At 38.8% G+C, this 24,765-nt stretch overlaps 1 pseudogene; it reads right to left on the bottom strand.

Annotated features, from left to right (window-relative positions):
* Positions 1 to 6,520: 6,520 nt before the first annotated feature.
* LOC149148420 (protein ABCI7, chloroplastic pseudogene) lies at positions 6,521 to 7,072 on the bottom strand (annotated as a pseudogene).
* Positions 7,073 to 24,765: the final 17,693 nt, after the last annotated feature.

The raw sequence follows: 24,765 nt of genomic DNA, 5'->3' as shown, positions 1-24,765 counted from the left end.
ATAGACACTAGTTTTCCCGATAACAAAATGGCGACTCCACTAGGGAGCGAATAGTTTGATTGCTTGTCTCTATTTGTTTTCTTCATAAACTACAGATGGAGCCTAAAGTTAAGCCAACTAGCCTTCGAACTGCATTTGCTATGCAAGTGAAAAGTAGATCAACTCTGCTTCAATCAATCTCTGGGTCTGTTTATGAACTGAACAACTGTCTTGCAAACATCCTAAGTTCCCTAGAGGTAGCTCAAGTAACCTCATTAGATTAGCCCCTATACTTTGTATTTACTGACTATCATTAGTTCGGCCTAAATCCTTGAACTAAGCTACAAACTGTGACCAAAAACCAAGTTAAAGTCTTGTTCCTGGACCATCACACTATCTCCTTTTGGCAGACTGGATGCATTGCACCTCCCATGTGTAGTAGGTGGGATGCATCCCTGTTTCCCTGTGTTACAGTTGTGATGATTAGGTAAGACTATTTTTGCCTCCAGATTTTGGTTTTTTCTTCACTTTCTTCAGCTTTATTCATGATTTTTGTTGTCTGTGATCAGTAAACCACTATGAAAACCCCCTTCCTTTGCATTATTCAGCCTCCATTGTACAAAGAATTGTGAATTTTTTTATGTACTTTTCGCCATTTACAGTTCTCCTTTACAAAATAGTAGCTTAATTGAACTGTCGTATTTTGATTTGAAAGTGTTGCAAGTGTCGTTTTTAGTCAAAGAAAAGAATCCTCATCTTTTTTTATAGTCGATTACACTATTACTCTTGTATTTGATATGAGTCAATAGTATTTCAAGTGTCGAAAGTAGTTTTCAATTGAAAATCACAAAGTTTCATCTTGTCTTCCTTTCGTTTTTTGAAAAGAAAATCATTAATATTGTTGCTTTGAAAGAAGAGATAATTCAAATTTGTATTTAGCATTCTTTTTTTCATTCACACATTAAGAAAGAGGAAAATACATGCATGTGCATTTGCATTTAGACTGCTTGTTGATTTTGATTTAGGACAATGCATCTAGTCTGTGCTCTCTGCTCTATGTTGAAAGGATTTCACTTCTCTTTCCTTAGTAGCTAGGATTTTCATTGCAAAAAGAAGAGTAAACGACTATTTATCATCTGAGATTGCATATTTAGGAGTTGTGTATCTACATCACGCGGTGAACCTTAAAGGAAAACTTCTTAAGAAAGATCAACTGTAAAATAAATTCAATGAACATAAAAATTCTTTAGAACCTAACGCACAACATCTAGAAGTCTAGGCTAGAGACGTATTCCAGCGTCGTAAAGCCTGGTAACTATCACTTTCATCATAGGTTGGGTGATTCCTCCTCTCTGAGACAAAAAGTGCCAGTACGGACTTGTGCTCCCAAGTATCGTCGAGTATATATTGGGATACCACAATAGGCTATATCATTTATCCTTAGGAAGCTGTGTCTGCTTCCCTATCAATCGCAATGCACTGAACACAACATTCAGGAAGATTGACTGCCGTACCTTAAAATGTATTCTACAGTTTTGCGATTGGTTTGGTAATCCCTCTATCTAGATTTCTAGAGTAGTCTCTTTCGTTCCTTTTCAGACTCCTTAAAAGAAAAGGTCCATCTGAGCACTTGTCACTTCAGGCTCATTAAAAATCAAAGGCGACTAGAGTCATATTTAGCTTTTTCTAGACTCTTAAAAATTGAAAAAGCAAGTTGTGTTAAAGCGCGTAAAATTCATTTAATTCGGAATAACATTTTCCCCTCCTATTTTGAGTTGATCAAATAATCCGAAATCGTGGAAGAAAGTCAATCAAAACCACATCATTCGCAGAGACTGACGATTCAACCGTCTTTGACTCCAAAAATGAAACCATTCTGGGCCAAGTGAGCTCGTTTAACTGGGTCAAAGTCTCCTGGTTTGTTTGAAACTTGTGTTTCAACATCCTCTGAAACTCCAGTTACTCCAACCATTTCTGGTATCCTTGCCTCTACAAAAGAAGTTTCGCAGTTATAAGAGTACATTAGAACTGATCCTAGTTTAGCAGTAAACACTTCTATTCCTGAACTAGCTCCATCTAGAGTTGATTCGGAAGGTGTTACCCCTTTAGCATCTGTCGCTGCAAAATCTATACCTTCTGTTATCACTTAGAATTTAAAAAAAAAAAAAATTATGCATATAGTTGTTTGTCCTAGTCCAAGTACAAAGGTCCGTGTCAAGTTAATTTCATTTTATATGTCTTTCTTAGGATTTGAGTGTTAAAGTTCTTAACTTAAACCATACTCAACTCCCATTGGTTCTAATTCATCCATCATTGTTCCATAGTCATGTCTTATCCATGCCAGAGTCATCGTGTCTTTTAGTGATTTCGCAGCATAAATCCCATTGGCCAGTTTCACAGCGCAATTATGGTTTAGCAGTTTCGCAGCGCGTCATGATTAGGCCATTTCGCAGCGCATTATTAGAATTTCAAACTAACAGCGCTGCGAAATCATGGATTCGTGCTTTTTGCAGCGAATCTTTCCTGAAAGGTCAAGTCTGTTATCCAAGTCATCAGTTGTGTCCACTCATGTCAGTTTTTGTACCTCTCTTATCATGTTTGAACACTCATTTGCCACTATCCCACTACTAGCTTTGTCAACATGCACAGAAATATCATTCTTAAGGGATTTTACCGTGCATGTACTTAATGATAGTCGTAAATGCTGCATGAGTGACAAAGAATTTGGATTTCAAGCGAGCCTGATTTCAAGCGAGGCTGAATTAAAAGGAACTGAACTACCATTGCAACTGAAGCTGTTAGACTCTGTGTGTGAAGATTTTGAAAGGAAAATGGAGAGGAAAGAACACAGATCCGGTAAATGCCAGAGGACTAAACCTGAGGGCTTGGATATAGCGTTAAGGGATGAAGGTATGAAGAAATCATTCAAAGATGCCGGCTGCTGGAACTTCTGCAAGAAGCTACAAGGAGGACATGCGCAGGTAACCAAAGAATTTGCGCTTAATTTCACTGGGTTAAATTCAAAGATTGCTATGCTAGAGGTCCAAGTTTCTCCAGAAGCCATAGCTACTGTGACAGAGATCCCAAGTGGGCGGGAAGAATGGTTTAAAAATTTTAAATTTGATATGAACCCTTGTAAATAATTTCTGAAGGAGGCATATGTAAACGAAGACTTAACAAAAGCAGTGCCCAGAAATTATGTAAAGGAGCATTATGCTCTTCTTCTCACCTGCATTCAAAAATACTTGACCTGTGAAGGTAGATACAATAAGGTCTATTCTTACCATTTCAAACTGCTCTTGCATTTCACGGGAAAAATCTCCATAGACATCCCTTTCTATTTGTTTCGCAGTCTGAGTAAAATGTGTGATAAAGTGCAGCTAAGGAAAGAGGACTGTGAAACTTCTTTGTTTCATCATGGTTTGATTAAGTTGCTAGTGTTAGATGGCCTCCAAAAGATAGGCAGAGACTGGAATTCGTTTATTTTCATGGCTGGATTCCAAAGTAAGACTGGCCTTACTCCACAACCAGTCAAAGAATTCACAATAGCTGAGCTACAGAAAGAAGCAAGAGCTAAAAAGAAAATCAAGTTACAGCAAAGGAAACCAGTGAAGCCACTAATCATTCAAGAACAACCTGAGCAATCAACAAAGGAGAAAGCTCATGATAAGAAGACTGTTCCTGAAGCAAGTAGATCTGAAGCAGTTTCAAGAGTAAGGACAAGAAGCCAGATAAACAAAGAAAAGGGCAAAGCCATAGCTGTTGAAGAGAGCCCAACATCCAAGGCAAGCTTGAATGATTTATTACAGGCCATAGAATTCGAGCAGTCTGAACCAGTTCATATTGATTTGACACAGTCATCACTAGAAACTGCCAAGAAGTCTAAAGCCTCAAAAAAGCTCAAGTTCGATGAGCCAGGTGAGGAATTCATTGTAAAACCTAGAAGACCTATCACAAGGAAGCAAGTAAAAGAAGCACTGTCAAAGATAGAGGCAATCGAGAGAGTTAGGAAAAATAATGCAAGCAGAACAATCATCACATCTCAAGAAGATAATATAGCAGTCATGAAGAGCCAATTAGAAGCAGCCCAATATGAGATTGCCAGACTGAAGCAAGCAGTTAGAAAGCATGCATATGTGTATACAAAATATCGTAAGGCTCTGTGGGGTGAAACTAAATTTTTTCAAGACCAGATGAATTCAGTAGTTGATGGCCATGCACAATTCCACACATGGATAGTGCCAGCCATCAAAGAGGCCCAGTTCGTTAGAAAAATAAATATGCAATTAAGGGCTGAGAATAAAGCTCTGAAGAAGAAGATTGAAGACCTGAAGGTACAGCTGTACCAATTATCTTCTAAATGAATTTTCTCTTCAAGAGAGGTTTTGTTTCAAATTTTTGTCAAATCTGCTTAGCCTTATTGTTTTTAAAGACATATAGATTCCTGCTATACATATGTAAACTCAGAGGAAGTTTTGGAAATCAAATATTTTGGTGATAAAGGTCTCGGGTAAAGGCATGCTATTTTGTTGGACACCTAATCCTAAAGGGTTAGTGTGGAAACCGAAAAGACTAAGCAGTCCAAGAGACCTTGGGATCTGAAACCCAAGAGTCAGATATTGTACTATAAATGTAAATCAATTGTTAATAAAAATTGCATTGCATGATTTATCCTTCACATCTCTTATGTTGTCCATGTGTGTTTAACATGGTATCAGAGCCACTTGTTTTTCTGTGGCCTGTTATGTGCATGTCAGTCCTGCACCTCTGCCCATAATTCTCCATAATTCTGTGTCTGAGCTGCCTTGAATAACGCGTTGATATGGCCTGATTACTTAGTTAGGTTTATTCTTGGGCTCAAGCCTGCACTTATTACATCTGAATGTTGGGAGATGGATGCGTAGAGAGACCGAGCAGCATATTGAATCTGAACATTGGTCAGCGCCATTCTGGCTGCCATTCTGCTGAGCATAGTAACGCATCCCATATGTAACGCCTCTGCTGAGCATAGTAACGCATCCCATATGTAACGCCTAGACACTCCAGCGGTTAGCAACAACCTGCTCATTAATAGGCTCTACCCCACTGTCTGTCGATTTATCTGCCATATAACGCTGCCTCTGCCATATAACGCGTCTATCTTCTGCCCATCTCTGCGCTGCCTCTGACCTGACTGCGCATCCGTTTTCTCTGGAGACTGCGCCCTCAGATCATGAGTAATTGTTGAGCGTTTCTTTTGGGAGGACTTCCAGAATACGATCTTTACACGCAACCTTCTGGCCCCTTCGAAGATTTCAAAGCGAGCAATACATTTCAACTTGGCATTTCGTTTCAGATATGTTTCAGTTTCAGGTTCTCTCCAACATCCAATCCAGATATATATACACAGTACATACAGAAGATGATCTGTCTAAATGGGTATTTAATTCGGTAGAGATATATCTTGCGTGTATATATAGATATATAAATATAAGAGAGACGTTGCCGAGTCCCCTCTGAATTAAAAAAAGAAAAATAGAGATATACACAAGGGGTCTGCCCAGCTGTTGGTGTTTGGATAGATTGCATCTGTGTTATTTGCAATTGCAACTGCATTTATCCAGAGGCATTATTTGACATGTTAGCTGAGTGAAATATAAGGACATGTATCTACTGGGAACAATGACAAAGTACTGTGGGTACTGCATCACCTAGATGGTGTGTAGCAAGAGCTACAATTATTCTGTCTGTCGGGGTTGTTTAATTTCCTGTGCATAAGTTGTTTGCCCACATGAACCACATGATTTTCTTAAAGTTTGTTGGTGTGTTTAAGTTCTATCAGAGGCACTGACAGCCTAAAGGCACAGCCAGTAATATACATGAGTGAGTGAGCATAACCATCCTAGCAGCTACAAATATTCCGGTATTTTCACAGTGAGTGGCTTCCCTGTTACTTGAAGTTCGGTGCAAGTTGTGTGATTTTACAGCTTGATCAGGTACTTGAGACAGGGTTAAGTGTACGAGGACATAACATTTGAATGTAAAGAAATGAAAAAAAGTCTATCTCTTCGGGTTTCCAACAGAGCGTTCCTGATGTTATTGCATCTAGTCCCACGTCTTACAAAGAGCTGAATCTTCTTCTTCTGCTGCTGGGGATGGAAATGATTTGTGCAGAATGAGAAAGAATAACCCGTTTGTACTCGGCTCAGCGAGGAATCCATGAGTGGCCTGACGAACGCTAATTCAGCTGCGGGTGAAGCCATCACTGCCTGATAACGTTATCGAATACAATATCCAATGCTTTAAATTTTACAGGTAGAACTTCAACTCGCACTGGTGTTGCAGGAATCTCTGCATTGTTGAAAGATACACACACCAACGAAAACCTCTTCTGTGACTGGAGTATTTTTGTGCGGTTAACGCCTCCTCACAGCCGTCTGTGTATGCCACTCGAATTGCTCTCCCATTTTTGGGCGGCTCGGTGCCTAACACATGAGATTTTTTGGGGCCACACTTGAGTCGATTGATTTAGAGCTACTATAGTAGGAGGTCAAAACACCTGTTAATAAATTGCTGGCAGCTTATAATGGTCAAGATACTTGTCTGGAAAGCGCTCCATCACCTCTGCCCCAAATGAGAATACAAGGGCATTCCTAGCTGTTTGCACATCAACTCCACGTTCTTGAAAATAGAAAAGTTGATCCTCTTCAAGATCACTTATTGCAGCCCCATGAGAACACTTGACATCGTCAGCGACAATCTGTAGATTGGGCTTCACATTCACAGTAGCACGAGGTGCAAGAAGCAAACTCCGGCTAAGTTGGCCTGCGTCCGTAAGCTGTGCATGCCTGTTCACCTTGACATTACCATCAAAGACAGCATGCGCAGAGGGATGTGTCACAATGCACTTATGGAGCTGCCTGCTATAGCCTCTTGGATGGTTTAAAATAATCTTGCTATGTAGATCTTGTGTTTGGTTTTCACCTGCCAAGTGAAAAGTAGATACCTCTGTCACTGTATCAGGGCCTAAACAATGGCTGTCAACTAGCATGGACCTCTGCCTCGAATTCTGGGCAGCATATTTCAGTTTCTCAACTAAGCTGAAAGCTGTCATTTCATATGGGTTATAATTGTTGGCTATCTCTATTGATGACTGTCTTCAAATATCTGGTTCCATATTACTGATTCCCTCACTGTATTTTCAGATTTCCATAAAAAGAATTTATTCTGTGGGCTGCCTTATTATATATCAGTGATGTTGTGAATTTTCTGAGCACGTATGGTGAATGTATAATTACTTTCTTGAATGCTGTACGGTGCCTGTATGTTGAACATATTGCTCATAAAACCAGAGTCTTATAGAATAGCTGCAGCGGAGTGCAAACTAACACAGCTCACACCCAAAACTCAGATATTTTTATGAGCAATCTGGCGAAGCATAAGTCTACCATGAAGAAAAAAACTCGATACTCGATTTCCTGCGTCTCGGATTAAAAAGATAATGCAAGCTGATGAGGACATTGGCAAGATTGCTCCATCAACCATTTTCGCGACATTGTTGCCACTTGATAAGCCCTTACAATATCTTGTAGTAAGAGTACAATATTATTTTTCTGTTGCTGTTGCCTCAGTTGTGTTTTTTAAGTGACATTGAAGAAAAATGGCCAGACTTGAAGATGCATTAAAGTTATTGAATATCCTAATTCATTCCACTGTTGATGAGATGGTCAAAGTTAACAAAGAAACTCTCTTTGACATCCAAACCTCTCTGCAAACTGCATATGAGAATATTGAGGTTTTGCAGCTTGAAACAAAGCTACAGCAGGAAGAATTACACCAGTGGAGTCATCATTCTGAACCTGTTTCTGTTCAGAACAATGAAGCAGACTCCCATAAACAACAAGTCAATAATGTTACAGTTCATTCAGATAAAGCAGCAAAGTTACATGCAGATGCAGAGGTTCAGTCTGCACTTCCCAAGCCCATCATCAGACCTTGGGAACAACTTGTCCACAACAAGCACAAAACTGGTCTTGGATATGACAAGGACTTGTCCTTTCATATTCCAAACTATGCCAAGCCCATTCAGTTTCAGAGTGTTGGATTCATTAATGACAGTTCACCTGCTCCTTATGACAGTTCAGCTTCAACTGTTCCAGACTCTGCCCCTCTTCCACAGCAACAACAACAACAGATCGTGAAATGCCAACACTGTGATCGAGTTGGCCATTTGAAAGATCACTGTTTTGATCTTCATCCATGTAAGCACTGTCATAAAACCAGCCATTCTTCAAACAGATGCTTCAAAAACAAACGTCCTGCAAGAACAAAGATTCATCTTGGATGGATCGCTTCTTGGCAATGGGCATCAACAGCCAAGAAGATATTCCAAACACATGTCAGAACTTGTTCCAGAGTATTGAACAGTCTTGCAGTTGAGTTTTCTCCATCTTTTCACCTTGTACCTGACAGGGGGGGAAATGATGGTCATCTACAAGCTTCAAAGTCACATCAAGCGAGCCTGAGCCACAACCTGCCACACCAGTTTCAGAGTTGTAGCCAGAGACAAAGATGCCCGTGAACACAGATTGAGAACACTTCCTCTAGCAGAAGACTCCAGCTTCTTGCCAAGTTTTGGAAGAGTTCCAGCAGAGTTGTTGGTCATCCTTAAACCATCACAGATTAAGAACACTTCCTCTAGCAGAAGACTCCAGCTTCTTGCCAGTTTTGGAAGAGTTTCAGGAATTGCATTAAGCATTCCAGAGTTGTTGGTCATCCTTAAACCATCACAGATTGAGAACACTTCCTCTAGCAGAAAACTTCAGTTTCTTGCCAGTTTTGGAAGAGTTTCGGGAACTGCACTAAGCGTTCCAGTGTTGGTGGTCATCCTTAAACCACCGCCCTTTTTTACCAACATTTCATAGAGCACATTCAGCCTAGTGCTGCCATGCATTTTTGCACATTTTGTATTACAGCTCTCTTCTTGGACTCATACATAACCCTTCGGATTAAGGGGGGGAATGTTGGACACCTAATCCTAAAGGGTTAGTGTGGAAACCGAAAAGACTAAGCAGTCCAAGAGACCTTGGGATCTGAAACCCAAGAGTCAGATATTGTACTATAAATGTAAATCAATTGTTAATAAAAATTGCATTGCATGATTTATCCTTCACATCTCTTATGTTGTCCATGTGTGTTTAACATATTTAAATAATTCAGCAGTTTCGTAGCGCGCTACGAAACTGCTGAAGGTGATGGTTTTAACACAGAACAGGCAGTTTTGTATTTTGAGCGGAAATTTTGAAAAGGAAACGCCAAAAGGGTATACAAGATATCAGCGAGAACGACAATAGCCAATCAAAACAAGACAGGTGGAAGATTTAAAAAGATGGAATATTTCAACCCATTCTTAAAAAGTTCTGTAATATCCTCGTTGTCACCATTCAAGAGGTAGCAAATCTTTTTCATACAAGGACCTTTTTCTTGCACACATGTCAATCGATGCAGCTCACAACACATCCAGAACGTGGCAGGCTTCCATATTATGGGTTATTAAAGGCTAGAAACATGCTTGGTACATTCGAGCATTTTGAGGGAAGATGGAGCCGAGAGGTAAGGGAAATTTCCGAATACTTCTGAGCAGTTGAAAGGTTCAGCGTTCAAGATCATTATGGAGTATTAAACATCCATCTCAGCCAAGTCGAAAAAGGACCAGGTGTCAGAGAATAAGAAGAAGTCATTATGCATGCGAAATGGAGTTAGAGTCACAGTTAGTTTAGAACTCTTAAACACTACAGTCAGTTCCTTATTGTAATTATTAGTTAGTTCAATAGCTAATAGGTGTCATTAGAGGCAGTTCTCTAGTTCCCCTCATGCTGGATGAGGAAGCTCGAAGTAGTTAGAATAAAGATTCTATATATAGCTGGAACATCTATGTAATGAGGGTTGGAGATTTTATAAAACAGAGGACTGTTTTGGCTTATGTAGAAAGACAAAGTTCAGTAATATAATAAAACTGCTTTTCTTCTCAGGATTCATAAAGTGTTTTTATGTTCAAGATGTATGGTTTTGCTTTATCCCTGATCTATTTTACAGTTGCATAAATGTGTAATCACTCAGAATTCACTTATGCTACTCTGATTTCCTGTACACATGCATGAACTGTGGTTTTATAAGAGTTGTGTTTTGAACATTTAAATGCCACATGCCCTGACTTATATGTAAAAGCTGTATCATTATTTGCTGAAGTTTTATTAACTCCATAGGCCCAATGGAAACTTATGTAATGTTTGTCCAACCTTCATATTTGTCATTGTTATTTCACAAGAGTTAGCCCTCTTATTTTTTAATCAAAATCAATAACCTGTTTGAGAGAGCCCTCTCAGGCTAAGGAGGCTAAACCTTAGTCAAAAGATTGGTTTGAAATAGTTACTTGAAGTCTTCCTGGTCAGCAGCCTTCCAGGGTCCGATTTTGAGATAACACCTTCTTTGGCACTAGAAATATTTTACAGACTTGACGGTCTACCTCTCCCACCTGGATTGATTGCTATAGAAGAGATTACGAAGGATCTTCCATCTAGTACTCCATCACATTTGGAATTGGGATCCAACTATATCCTTCTGCTTCAGAAGTTAATACCCCTTCATTACAAGTTCCTATCGAATCGCTAGGAAGTCTTTTGGATAGACTCGATATGTCCAGAAAACCATCGACATCTAGGACTGTGTCACCCGATACAGTGGTAGCAGAACCTCCTACCATCACTTTGATAATGTTCGCTGGCATACCACCTGTCCCAACTAGCTCTCAACCACTAGGGGGAGTCCACCCAGGGACTATTTCGACAGTATGGTCTATTCCCATTTGTTCATCCGGAATGATATCTGGAATTTATTATGTTGAGTCTCAGCAAATTGATCCTTCACGACAGTATCAATTTGGGTAGTCCGATCTCCAAAGGCCAATCTTTCCTGTGAGCACTGGATTGCCGCCATATGGGGGGCAATATGCCCTTTCATTGTTCCCTCTGGGAGAACAACCATATGAGAGTTCTCAATTGAATTCGGGTCAAAATGGAATCACATCCAGTGGTTGGGTGCCAATATTGCCTCAATAACCAAGAGTTTTATATTTAATGCAACCGAGTTTACCTATGTCGAATATCCCCACTACACCAGCTATTGTGACAGTGTCGCAAGTACAAGCGTTTCCTGTTGTATGCTAGCCTCAAGTTTCTCAGGTCGTAATACAAGAGCCTCTTATCTCCATGATGCAACCACAATCACTGGTTAGTGGCTCCTTAACTGGAGTGACTCAGGCTCAAATGGGTACTATTACCCCTCATCTTGGTCAAACATCCAGTATTGGGCAACAGCAAATGGTTTCACAACCATGGCTGGTGCAACACCAACAACCGCAATTCCAGCAAGTGTACCAAGGACCTGAGCAACAAAACTTTGCAAGTAATGGGCAACCATATATTCAAAACAGTTATCATCAATCATCCCAAATTGGTTATGCCCAGCAACCTTATCAAAGTTATCAGCGTCAAATGCATTATGCTGGTATGCAAAGACCTACTACTCAGGCAATCCCATCTTATCCCGTGTATGTTTTTCTGAACCTAAATCAACAGTTGCCTTTCGTGGCGACTTTAGAGTTACCATATCTAAATCGGCTAACAAACGATCTAATTGCTTATGCCCCTTGGTGGCCAACAATTCCTCATAAACATCCATCAAATATTCCTAAATTTAATGGAAATTTGGGTTAAGATCCATCGAATCATGTGATGACCTTTCATCTATGGTGTTCCTCCAACACTCTAAATGATGATTCGATTAGGCTTCACCTTTTTCAGCGAATGTTAATTGTTCCCGCAGAAAAATGGTATATCTAATTGCCTAGAGCTTCATTTGATAACTTTGGCACCCTTACCACCACCTTTTTAACCCATTTTCAGTTACCAATAAGGTACGAAATAGGAATAGAGATTCTTACCAATTTCAAGCAGATGATGCCCACTCACATATCTGACCATATTCATGAGTGGCAATGCCATCGTAGAATGGTAAAACATATGTTCCTAATCAACTACTAGATAAATGGTTTATTAAGTCATTATTACCTTCTATTACAGAAGATGTGACAAAGGGAGGAGTCGTCATCGAAGAGCAAGTCATTGCTCATGCACAATATCTAGACTTGATCTATACTCAGTCTAGCATGCTCTATGAAAAAATCCCTGATGTTCCCAAACTAGAATTTTCCATTCCTCCTCTTCCTACATCAAACAAGGACTCTCATGCTGGTGATGCTGTGATAGGTATGACAAGCACGAAATCGACAAAGGCTGCATCTAAGAAAGCCCGTAAGGTTTCTGGTCAAAATGCAAATGAAGAACTTCTAGCCTCAGAGGTTAATGCCGTGTTGACCGACAAAGGCAAAGAACTGAAGCAAATAGGGGGTAAGAAGAAAAGGAAGAGAAAAAAGAAGAAACAAGACGATTTGTCTCCTGAAAAATCTTTTGCAAACCCTTCTGGGCAAAAGAAACCCGGTTAGCTGTGCCTCATATTTGATGAGGATCATTGGATGAGATATTGTCCATATAAAGTTGAAGTTAAGAAAATCTTTAAGAATTCAAGAACTTCTGTAGTATTGACTGACCCATTTCCAAAACCAGGGACCAATCTGGTTGCTGCTGACAATGCTTCCCCATCCCAAGTGCTTACCTTGTCCATTTCAAAACAACAAAATGATGATTTGATATCGACAAGGAATAAAGATTATAGGAATCCACAGTTGTGAAACAATAAGGCTACTGCTCAACCTAGTAGTTCGACAACAACTTCAACCGAAGTTGTGCCACCCATCATTCCTGAGCTAACGATAAAGCCACCAAAGGGAGTAGTACACGAAACAAAATTTAATCCTTGTTCCAGAGCAACATAAAATTATAATATAGTAGAGGACCTGGTCCAATCGTCGTCTGCTATGTTGACACTTGATGTACTACAAAATTTCCCCTCCCAAAAGTAGGCTCTATTATCAGCACTAGGCGAGATTGACCCAACGGATTCCAAAAGAACATGATAAAATAAAATACGTGATTAAAGCATGGAAGTAGCTATTACTAACTATATCTCTCATAAAATAATGTACTTTGTGAAGATATAATTGGCATGAGTCATCATAGATGGAAGAATTTATTTACTCTATGAAACGTATGTAGGACCACATCTATAATTATAAGGTAGTCCATGATTACATGTTTCATATCCTATATTTAAGAATGATATATGCTAGTTATTAGTTAAATTATGTAAAAATTATGATAGTTGAAGAGAAGATAGCAAGTTTTATGCACACAATGAAAGAATTGAACATAGGATCCCAATATTCATTTCTAAAAGAATTGAAGTGATAAATTGAAAGGTTGCGCTAAGAAGAAGGAAACACTATCGATAATTCTATGAGAATATTCATCTTTGAAGCTTATTCACTTTCAAGGTTGATTTAATTATTTTCACATTTATTTTTCAACTATCTTGAATCACAATAGAACGTGATGAAATAGAACCCTAATTAAAACATCGAGTAGTGTAATTCAACATGATGTGGAGAATTGATTTATTCTACCAAAAGGAACATGATAAAAGAAAACCCATGATTAAAGCATGGAAATAGCTATTACTAAATATATCTCACATAAAATAATTTACTTTGTGAAGATAGAATTGGCATGAGTCATCATAGATGGAAGAATTAATTTACTCTATGAAGATTATGTAGGACCATATCTATAATTATAAGGTAGTTTGTGATTACATGTCGCATGCTATATATTTAAGAATGATATATCATGGTTAATAATTAAATTATGTAAAACTTATTAATATTTGAAGATAAGATAGGAAGTGTTATGTAGAAAATGAAAGAATTGAACATAGCAACCCAATATTCATTTCTAAAAGAATTGATGTGATAAATGGAAAGGTTGCATTAAGAAGAAGGACACACTATCGATAGTTATATTATAATATTCATTTTTAAATCCTATTGACCATCAAGGTTGATTTAATTATTTTCACATTTATTTCACAACTATCTCATTACAATAGAACATGTTAAAATAGAATCCTAATTAAAACATCAAGTAACATAAGTCAACATGATGTGGAGAATTAATTTATTCTACCCAAAGGACCATGATAAAAGAAAATCCACTATTAAAGCATGGAAGTACCTATTACCAATTATATCTCTCATAGAATAATTAACTTTGTGAAGATAGCATTAGCATATGTCATCATAGATGGAAGAATTCATTCTCTATGAAAAGCCTCTAGGGACACATCTATAATTATAAGGTAGTCCATGATTACATGTTGCATATTGTATATTTAAGAATGATATATCCTAGTTAATAATTAAATTATGTAAAATTTATTAATATTTAAGATAAGATGACAAGTGTTATGCAAAAAATGAAAGAATTGGACATATGAATCGAATATTCATTTCTAAAATAATTGAAGTGATAAATTGAAAGGTTGCACTAAGGAGAAGGAAACACTATCGATAGTTCTATTAGAATATCCCTCTTTAAATCTTATTCACCATCAAGGTTGATTTAATTATTTTTACATTGATTTTTCAACTCTCTCATGACAATATAACATGATAAAATAGAATCTTAATTAAAACATCGAGTAGAAGAAGTCAACATCTTGTGGGGAATTGGCTTATTTTGCAAGAGGAACATGATAAAATAAAATCCATGATTAAAGGATGGAAGTGGCTATTACTAACCATATCTCACATAAAATAATGTACTTTGTGAAGATAGAACTGGTATCAGTCATCATAGATGGAAGAATTCATTTACTCTATAAAAATATGTAGGAGCACACCTATAATTAAACGATAGTCCATGATTACATGTTGCATATTGTATATTTAAGAATGATATATGATAGTTATTAACTAGATTACGTAAATTTTTTTAATATTTGATGCGAAGATAGAAAGTCTAATGAAACAATTGAAATAATTGAACATAGGAACCCAATATTCATTTCTAAAAGAAATGAAGTGATAAATGGAAAGGTTGCACTAAGCAGAAGGAAACACTATCTATAGTTCTATGTGAATATCCCTCTTTAAATCCTATTCACCATCAAGGTTGATTTAATGATTTTCACATTTATATTTCAAGTATCTCATGAGAATAGAAGATGATAAAATATAATCTTAATTAAAACATCGAGCAGCGTAAGTCAACATGATGTGGGGAATTGATTTATTCTACCAAAAGGAACATGACAAAAGAAAATACATGATTCAAACATGGGAGTAGCTATTACTAACTATATCTCATAAAATAATGTACTTTGTGAAGATAGAATAGGCATGAGTCATCATAGACGGAATAATTCATTTACTATATGAAAACTTTATAGGACCACTTCTATAGTTGTAAGGTAGTCCATGATTACATGTTGCATATTGTATATTTAAGAATTCTATATTGATGAAGGAGCATCCAGCTCAAGCACCATGACCGGGTGTTGGTCTCTGCCAGGTCGAAGAGTTGAGTTAACTTTTTATCTGTCTTTATGTTAGCTGACAAAATAGGAGGTAGGATTTTTATTCTTATCTTAATTTCTAAATTAGTCAAGGGTAGTTTGATCAGTTAGGGTTATTTTTTTCTCTGTTGCTAATAAGTCATGGATTAATAATTGTCTTATTATTTTAAAAAGAAAAAGACAAATGTGTCTAAAAGGAAAATCTTGTCATAAGGATAGAACGAATGACTAATAAACATGTAACTATAAAGTCTATAACTGAAAAGCAACTGTATAGTTTCATTAGGTAGAACCATAAACATATAAATGTAAGAGAAAAAGTCATGTACAAGGTTTAGTACCTCTTGCACTCGAATAATAAGAAATAACAGAGAAACTAAGTTCTATCCATCTGTGTGTTCTATTTTATTCTATTGTGTTTTCCAATTGAAAAATACCTAAACAGACAACCTATTGTATATAAATTATTGAGTTTAATTCCTTTTTCTTGTTTCCTGAGAGAAAGAACCAGTTCTCATAATGAGATAGAAGAACAGATACAATACAAGGGTTTATAATTCATTTGAAGCAAACAGTGAAGACAAACCACGAGTGATACAAACAGTTTCGGTATAAGAAAAGCACCCACGACCGGACAAAATTTTCCACCATACATATAAATTGATAGTCATACAAAATTACCAGCATATCTACAGTGTTCATGCACATTCATATAATCACAAGAAAAACTGAAGAATCATAACTACAATTCACGCCAGGCATTCAGATTAAACCAAAAGCAAATGTCATTCAAGTCAAAACCAAATCCCATTATATTTTGCTGAAGGATTTTTCTTTCAAAATTACAAAGTCCAGTGTATAACAGTTACATATTAGTACTGTAAAAACAAAGTCGTAAATGTTCAAACTGTGAACGACAAACCCTAGGTGAGGGTTTCAAACATCTACTCATACACAGCCATAGACACGCAAACCCTTGAATGAGAAACCCTAGGTGAGGGTTTCAAGAGAAAATTGCATCCACATACAGAAGATGGCAGTCAACGAAAGAGTGGAAGTCCAAACCTCAAAACGATAGAGTATCACTCATAGCGTGAGTCAAAAGACAGGCATTGAGCCATACGACCAGACAGCCTAAACTAAAACCAGACCGAGGACTAAAGAAAATACAAAGAAGCAGAGCCTACCGGACCAGACCGAAGCATACAGTGCTGAGACCTCCAACCGCAATCCCTCAACACCTGTACAACAAATGAAACACATGTGTTAGCAAATGTAATGTTTCCAAAGTGAAAATACAGAATCCGGACAGAACCAACAATGAAAGTTGCATCCACTTTACCTAAGAATTTGGAGTGAGAACCGAAGACAGACATTCCACCCAAAGTTCTGATTAACTACAGAGGCGAAGGAGTGAACCAAGTCAGAAGCTGTGGAAAGAGAATCACAAATTGAAATAGAGAAGGAAGACTACCTGCGTTTTAAGCTGAGGACGAAAGAATGCCATCGAATTGAGCTTGGAGACAAGCCAATCACTAAGTTGCCAACCAGAACGAGAAATACTAGCACAAAACTTGAAATACGATAGCCTGTTGAACCAACAGCAGAAGGAAAACAAACCACAACAGAAATATCACTTACCTAGGCGGCTACAGGGCAAACCACAACTACCAACGAACCAAGGTTTAAGAACAACCATGTTCACAACAAAGAATCATTACAGAAGCAACCAGAGGTGCACCCAAGACTCACAACAAAGCTACCCACCAAAACTTGCAGAGCATAGCAGATCAAACCCTCGACAAGCCAACAAAAATGACCAAAATGAACGACAAACAAATGGTTTTAGCATAGCCATGAGTGGGAAGACGCAAATTGAGACAAGTACCTATTCATAATTGCGTAATTGAATGCCACATAATAGAAGTCTGAAATATCTGATGGTGTAATCTTTCGACGCATTATCACAACCAAATTATTCAAACAAACATATAGTCACCACATTAATCATTTTAATTACGACATACTGTAAAGTGTTGGATTGGTCCCATCAAAGTGGTATCAGAGAAGGTGAAATTGATTGAAGACATGGAAATATGAAGGCGAAGTCATGGCAGAGGTGCTCAAAGGATAGTGGAGGAAGGATTGAGAGAGGAGATCAGAATTCTTACTGCTCGATTGGAGGCAGTGGAGGTAGGGAGAAGAGACCCGGAGGTAGTCAATGATAGTGAATGGGAAACTGAAGCAGAAATAGATCGACCGGAAGGTGAAACCCCAGAAGTGAGATTATTAAGGTCTGTTTTAGTGGCAAGTAGTAAACCCAAGCCAGAAATCCCAACCTATGATAGCAGCCTGTCTATCAAGGTTTTATTGGATTGGATCTGTGAGATGGATAAGTATTTCAAGTGTGAGGAAGTCAGCAAAGACTGTAGAGTTAGGTTTGTTGCAAAGAAATTGAATGGACATGCAACCCTATGGTGGGATAGTGTCCATACGAAGAGAAAGAGATTGAACAAGGTGTTGATTAAAACCTCGTAAAGGATGGTGGCCAAGTTGAAGGGCCGATTTCTGCCGAAAGATTATCAGATTGCACTACATAGGCAAGTGCAGAATCTGAGACAGAAAGGAATGATAGTAAGGGAGTACACGGAGGAGTTCTATCAAGTGAACTTACGAGCCGGATATAGAGGATACCGCGGAAAGAACAACCAGGTATGTAAATGGGTTAAGATTAGAAATTTTAGATGAAATCGGTATTTTATCTCCAAAGAACACTGAAGAAGTGTATCAGAGTGCGATGAAAGCTGAAGAGAAAATTAATAGAAGGAAGAATGCTCTGAGAGGACGAGAAGCTAGCAGGGGAAAGGCTAGTCATATGGTAGAGGGCGGACTTCTAGTAGAAATGAGGGAGGTAACAGTTCCAGAACTTTTGGATCAGCGAACAAAGGTGATAATGTGAGAGGCGGTAGGTCATCCCAGCGAGGCAAGGGAAATGGCCGATGAAGAGGGGCTGGTTATTAATGTTAAAGGTGTCATAAATGGGGACATAGATCATTTGAACGTCCAGAGGCAGATCAAGCTGGACAGCGGGGTACATATGTTTCACAACCAGAAGAAGCAACGACACCTCCCCAAGAAGTAGAAAATGCTCCAGAGACAGGGGAAGCCCTAGTTCTGCACAAGGTGTTGTTAAAACCAGTCAAGGAGGTCACCGAATACACACAACGGAAGGTTTTGTTTAGAACAGTTTGTAAGTCATGAGGTAAGTGTTGTAAGTTAATTATTGATAGTGGTAGTACTGATAACTTAGTGTGCACACAGATGGTAGAAAAGTTGGAGTTGAAGCGCTTGAAACATCCCAACCCTTACAGAGTCTCATGGTTGCAAAAAGGCGAGCAGTTGCCGGTGGATGAACAGTGCGAGGTGGAGTTTCAAATAGGCAGATATAAAGATAAAGTGGTTTGTGACATCATGTCGATGGATGTATGTCACATACTGCTAGGCAGGCCTTGGCAGTACAATGGGAAAGTGGTACACGATGGGTTGACGAACTGTTATAAGTTTGTCAAGGATGGAATCAAGCATACGCTTGTGCCCATCAAAGAAGAAGGGACAACAGGGACAAGTGAACCAAGAGCATTGTTGGTTAGTGGAAAACAGTTTCTGAAACAAGTTGAGGACAGTGAGAGTGGTTATGCAGTTGTAAAGAAAGCAAGGACAATGTTGTTGTGTATAGAGGTATCAGATTTACCTACAAAAATCCAGCAGATGTTGCAAGAATTCATGGATATAGTGGTGGATGACTTGCTAGACAAGTTACCCCCCAAAAGAAGTATAAGTCATCATATTGACTTCATACCCAGAGCCAGTTTGCCGAAAAAAGCAGCATACCAAATGAGCCCCAAGGATAATGAAGAGATTATGAAGTAGGTGCAAGAATTGCTAGATAAAGGATTGATAAGGAAAAGTTTGAGCCCTTGCGCAGTCCCAACGGTTCTCGCCCCCAAGAAGGGAGGAGAGTGGCGGATGTGCACAGACACAAGGGCCATCAACAAAATCACCATCTGGTATAGGTTCCCATTGCCACAGATGGATGACATGATGGATTGTTTAAGTGGGGCAACATATTTCTCTAAGATAGACTTGAAGAGTGGGTACCATCAGATTCAGATACGAGGGGGGGACGAATGGAAGACAACCTTTAAGACGAATGAGGGACTATACGAATGGTTGGTCATGCCATTTGGACTGAGCAATGTGCCCAGTACATTTATGAGGTTGATGAATGAGATGCTGAAGGAGTACATTGGGAAATTTGTGATAGTGTACCTGGACGACATACTAATTTTCAGTAGGATAAGGGAAGAACACCTTCAACATGTACGGAAAGTGTTGGAAGAATTACAACAGAATAAACTGCTCATAAACTTGAAGAAATGTACCTTTCTACAGAAGGAATTTATTTATTTAGGCTTTGTAATAGTAGAAAATGAATAGAAGATGGATCCAGAGAAGGTTGCGGCGATAGTTAATTGGCCATCTCTGAAAAATTTATTCGAGGTACGTAGCTTTCATGGACTAGCGAGTTTTTACCATAAATTCATAAGGAATTTTAGGGAAATTTGTGCACCTATGTTGGACACCATTAAAAAGGCCAGTCAACCTTTTCGATGGACAGATGCAGTGGAGAGAAGTTTCTAGCTATTAAATAGAAAGATCACTGTGAGGCCGATCCTGATATTGCCAGGTTTCAAGAAGTTTTTTTAGGTTCACTGTGATGCTAGTGGTACAGCTATTGGAGTTGTACTCAGCCAAGAGGATAATCCTGTAGTGTTCTTCAACGAGAAGCTAAATGAAAGTTGACAGAAAAATTCATTGTATGGTAAGGAGTTTTATGTTGGTATACATGCATTAAAACACTAGAGGCATTATCTGTTGGGAAATGAATTTTTGCTAGTTTCAGATAATTCTGCACTACAGTATGTAATGCAATAGCACAAGTTGAACCAAAAACACGTCAAATGGGTGGAGTATTTGCAGAGTTTCAACTTCATATTGAAGCATATTAGCGGGCATGCCAACAAGGTGGCAGATGCACTAAGTAGGAGAGCTCTACTTCTGCAAGCACTGTACAAGTGCTTGGTTTTGAGCACTTAAAAGACTTATACCAGACTGATACAGATTTTAAGGAGGCCTATGAGGCATGTCAGAATCCCTTGGTGAGAGATAACAATCCTTGGTTGGCTTACAACATACAGGAGAAACTATTGTTTAAGGGAGGACAACTATGCATACTTGACTGCTCGATGAGGGAGAATATTATTTAGGAGAAGCATGGTGGAGGTCTGGCCGAACATTTCGGCATGGACAAGACATTCGAGCAGCTCAGTCATTTCTACTTTTGGCCAAAGATGCGAAGGGATGTGCAGCGATTTGTGGCCAGATGTAAATTGTGCTAGTTGGCGAAAGGTCACAGTCAAAACATGGGACTGTACACACCATTACCTATTCCAGGAAGACCATGGGACTCAGTCAGCTTGAAATTTGTCTTAGGTCTACCTAAGACACAACGAGGTTACAACTTGGTGATGGTAGTAGTGGACAGATTCTCAAAAATGGCACATTTCATCCCTTGTAGAAAAACCAATGATGCCACTCACGTGGCCCACTTGTTTTTCACAGGGATTGTTAGGTTATATGGATTGCCTAAGTCTATTCTGTCGAATAGGGATGTGAAGTTTAAAGGACACTTTTGGCGTACCCTGTGGAAGAAAATGGACACAAAGTTGAGTTAGAGTTCTACTTATCATCCGCAAACTGACGGACAAACAGAAGTTGTAAACATGAGTCTAGGAAACCTGCTACGAAGCCTAGTTGGAGAGAATTCATGGATGTGGGATTGAGTGCTGGCATAGGCAGAGTTCGCTTATAACAACTCGCCTAGCCGCATCACATGCTTCAGTCCATTTCAAATCTTGTACGACATGCATCCTCACGGAGTGCATGAGTTGCAGGATCTTGGACTGCAAGAAAGGCAAAGCGCAGATGGGGAAGATCTCGCTAATGCAATGAGAGATTTGCATGAGAAGGTAAAAATCAAATTACAGGATAGAAGCCTAAAGTATAAACAGCAAGTAGATTTGAAGAGAAGGGAAGTACAATTTAATGTGGGAGATGAAGTCCTCGCGCATTTGCGTAAGGAACACTTCCCTAGGTGTAAATACAATAAGTTAAATTATAAAAAGGTAGGACCCTGCAAATGCCTATGAGATACATTTGCCACCCGGAATAGGCATTTTACATATCTTTAATGTAGCAGATTTGTTTCCCTACATGGCTAACCCAGAAGATAAGGAAGAAGATGGAACCACACAGCCTATACGGAATACCCAGGATGGAGGAGAAGCTTGGATGAGATAGATTCCTTACGTTCAGCCTCCCGAGATCGAGCGCATTCTCAACACTCAGGTGCCCAAACGAACTTGGCGAAAGGAGTATCTGCAATACCTGGTCAAGTGGAAGAATCGTCCTATTGAGGACAGTTCGTGGCTTGATGCCAGGTAGATTGACCAGACAGGTTCTTCAATTGAGGAGCTCATGGACCAAAGTCATGATTTTATTTTGCCCAGGAGCCTGATGTAGGAGCATCCAACTCAGGCACCATGACCGGGTGTCGGTCTCTGCCAGGTCGAAGAGTTGAGTTAACTTTTTATTTGTCTTTATGTTAGTTGACAGAATAGGAGGTAGGATTTTTATTCTTATCTTAATTTCTAAATTAGTCAAGGGTAGTTTGATCAGTTAGGGTTATTTGTTTGTCTTTTTCTAATAAGTCATGGATTAATAATTATCCTATTATTTTAAAGAGAAAAAGGGAAATGTGTCTAAAAGGAAAATCTTGTCATAAGGATAGAACGAATGACTAATAACCATGTAAAGTCTATAACTGAAAAGAAACTGTACAGTTTCATTAACTGGAACCATAAACATATAAATGTAATAGAAAAAGTCATGTACAGGGTTCAGTACCTCTCACACTCGAATAATAACAATAACAGAGTGTTGGACACCTAATCCTAAATGGGTTAGTGTGGAAGTCAAATGGACAAAAGCAGTCCAAGAGACCTTGGGATCTGAAACCCAAGAGTCATATGTTGTACTATAAATGTATATCTCATGTTAATAAAAAATGAACTCACATGATTTATCTTTCCTATTCTATGTTTCCATGTGTGTTTAACATGGTATCAGAGCAGGCGATTGCTGGTCCTGCTCCAATTTGAGCCATTTGTTTTGTGGCCTCTATGTGCATATCAGTTATGACATTTCTGTTCACTGTCCATAACACTCCATTAATTCACTGACAGTCAGAAATTTGATGCTTTTACTCTGTCCATTCCTTGGATTATCTCTCTGTTGCGCCTAATCGAAATTCATGCACATATATGCGTTTTTCTGTCAAGACTGTGCCTTCTGTCTAGACTGCGCCACTCTGATGCACTGCCCTGACATCGTATAATCTGCTGCCATGGGTGCCAAATGGTGTATCAATCTCGGGTGGAATTGAGAAGAACGTTCAGGTAACGGTAAAACCTAGAAGAAAAGAAGCATGACAGCTCTGACGCGAACGCATTATTCACATACATACAAAATGCTGCTTTTTGCATAGAATCCACTGCGTCTCTGCCAAGCCTGTGCTGCCTCTGTCAAGTTAGCGTTACTGAAACAATAGCCATTACACCGTTCTGCTAATATGCTTGAATAGCCTTTACACTGCATACTTGTAATAGCCATTACACCGTTTCACAGAATTTAGAGTCTCAGGGTGAGAAACGGTGCATCTCCCGGCGAATAATAGTGCATTTTATGTGTTCTTTTGTCCCTGGTCATGCAATCGACGATAAGACGTTGGAATTTGAGAAATGATCACGCTAAGTACCGGCTTTTGAGTAATTTAGCCGCTAAAACTCTTCAATGAGGTAAGGGAGTTTTTTCGTGATACAAAGGTCGGTGCTTATTTTTCGGTGGAGATTGCTTTTGGTTTTTTATGAAGCCCAAAGGATTCTGTGGAATGGGCTTCGAACCTTGGCAGGCTGTTTAGGCATATGCATTTATGATATTTGCTCGTATATATCTATAAAGACGGACATTGCAGGCGACATCTAAAAGTCTGTACAGAAAAGATTTATATAGGAACTCGTGCAATTTTACGGAGATATTTGTATAACTTTTTTTATATGCATCAAATAAGATCAAATGTATAGAATCTTTGAAAACCTTGCTCTAAAATTTGTGCGGCATATTTGTAGCATTTTGCCGTGCATAGAGGTAATATGAGAAAACATTTATAAGCTTTGAAAAGAAAAGCTTTGAATGAAAATTTGGGCAACTGTGAGTTGTAAGGCTGGTGAAATATCTTTACAGTTAAGCTTTGCACAGAAAACCTTGCAGCGGATCTTTGATTGGCATCTTGCTTATTTTGTCTCGTGCTCTCAAGCAGATTTACCTATCATCTGTTGGATTGTCTCGTGCTCTCAAGCAGATTTACTTGTCATCTGTGGGAATAATCTTGTAAATACTTTGTAGTTATTGTTTCAAGAGAAATGACTAGAGATCAACATGAGAACCTTTGTTTTTGAAACGATGAAGAGGAAGCATTCTGTTATTGTTTATGCACTCATTATTTGTTGAACTATATTGTAGATACGCTTCTTGTTTAAAAATAAGTCACTGCAGAGATGGCCTTGCATATGGCTTGTTGGATTATATTGTAGTCACAACCACTTTGGTGGATAGTGGATGTGGGACCACTGCAACAGCAATTGAATCGACATTACCATTGCATTGTCTTCCAATCTAAGAGTGATTAAAACGTCAGAGAAGAAAGGCAGAGACCCACATCAATTCTGGAAGCCTTGAATGGTGCGCTGGCACTATTTCATTATGTTGCGAGTTGTTTTGAATTGAAGACTGCATTAAATGTTGTGTTGAATGGTAGCGCAACGGAGTTTTGATGATAGCGAAAATAACGCAGAGAAGGGATGTGCAGTGCTTCATAAGGCCCTGGTAGGTATTTTCAGGGGTTGATTCTAGGGATAGAAATCTTCCATCCGGCCCGCGGTGCCTCTGTGTTCTTCTCTCAAAGGGGGGATTCATAAACCTCAGCATCATCATCTTGTTGCTACACAATACCGGCTCTAGCTCAGAAATTCGTGTGAAGGG

Source organism: Pinus tabuliformis, chromosome 9 (genome assembly GCF_031772625.1).
Source record: "Pinus tabuliformis cultivar Carrire ecotype Pingquan chromosome 9, CPIR1, whole genome shotgun sequence".
Lineage (NCBI taxonomy): Eukaryota > Viridiplantae > Streptophyta > Pinopsida > Pinales > Pinaceae > Pinus > Pinus tabuliformis.
This window is presented reverse-complemented; position numbering and strand designations above follow the sequence as displayed.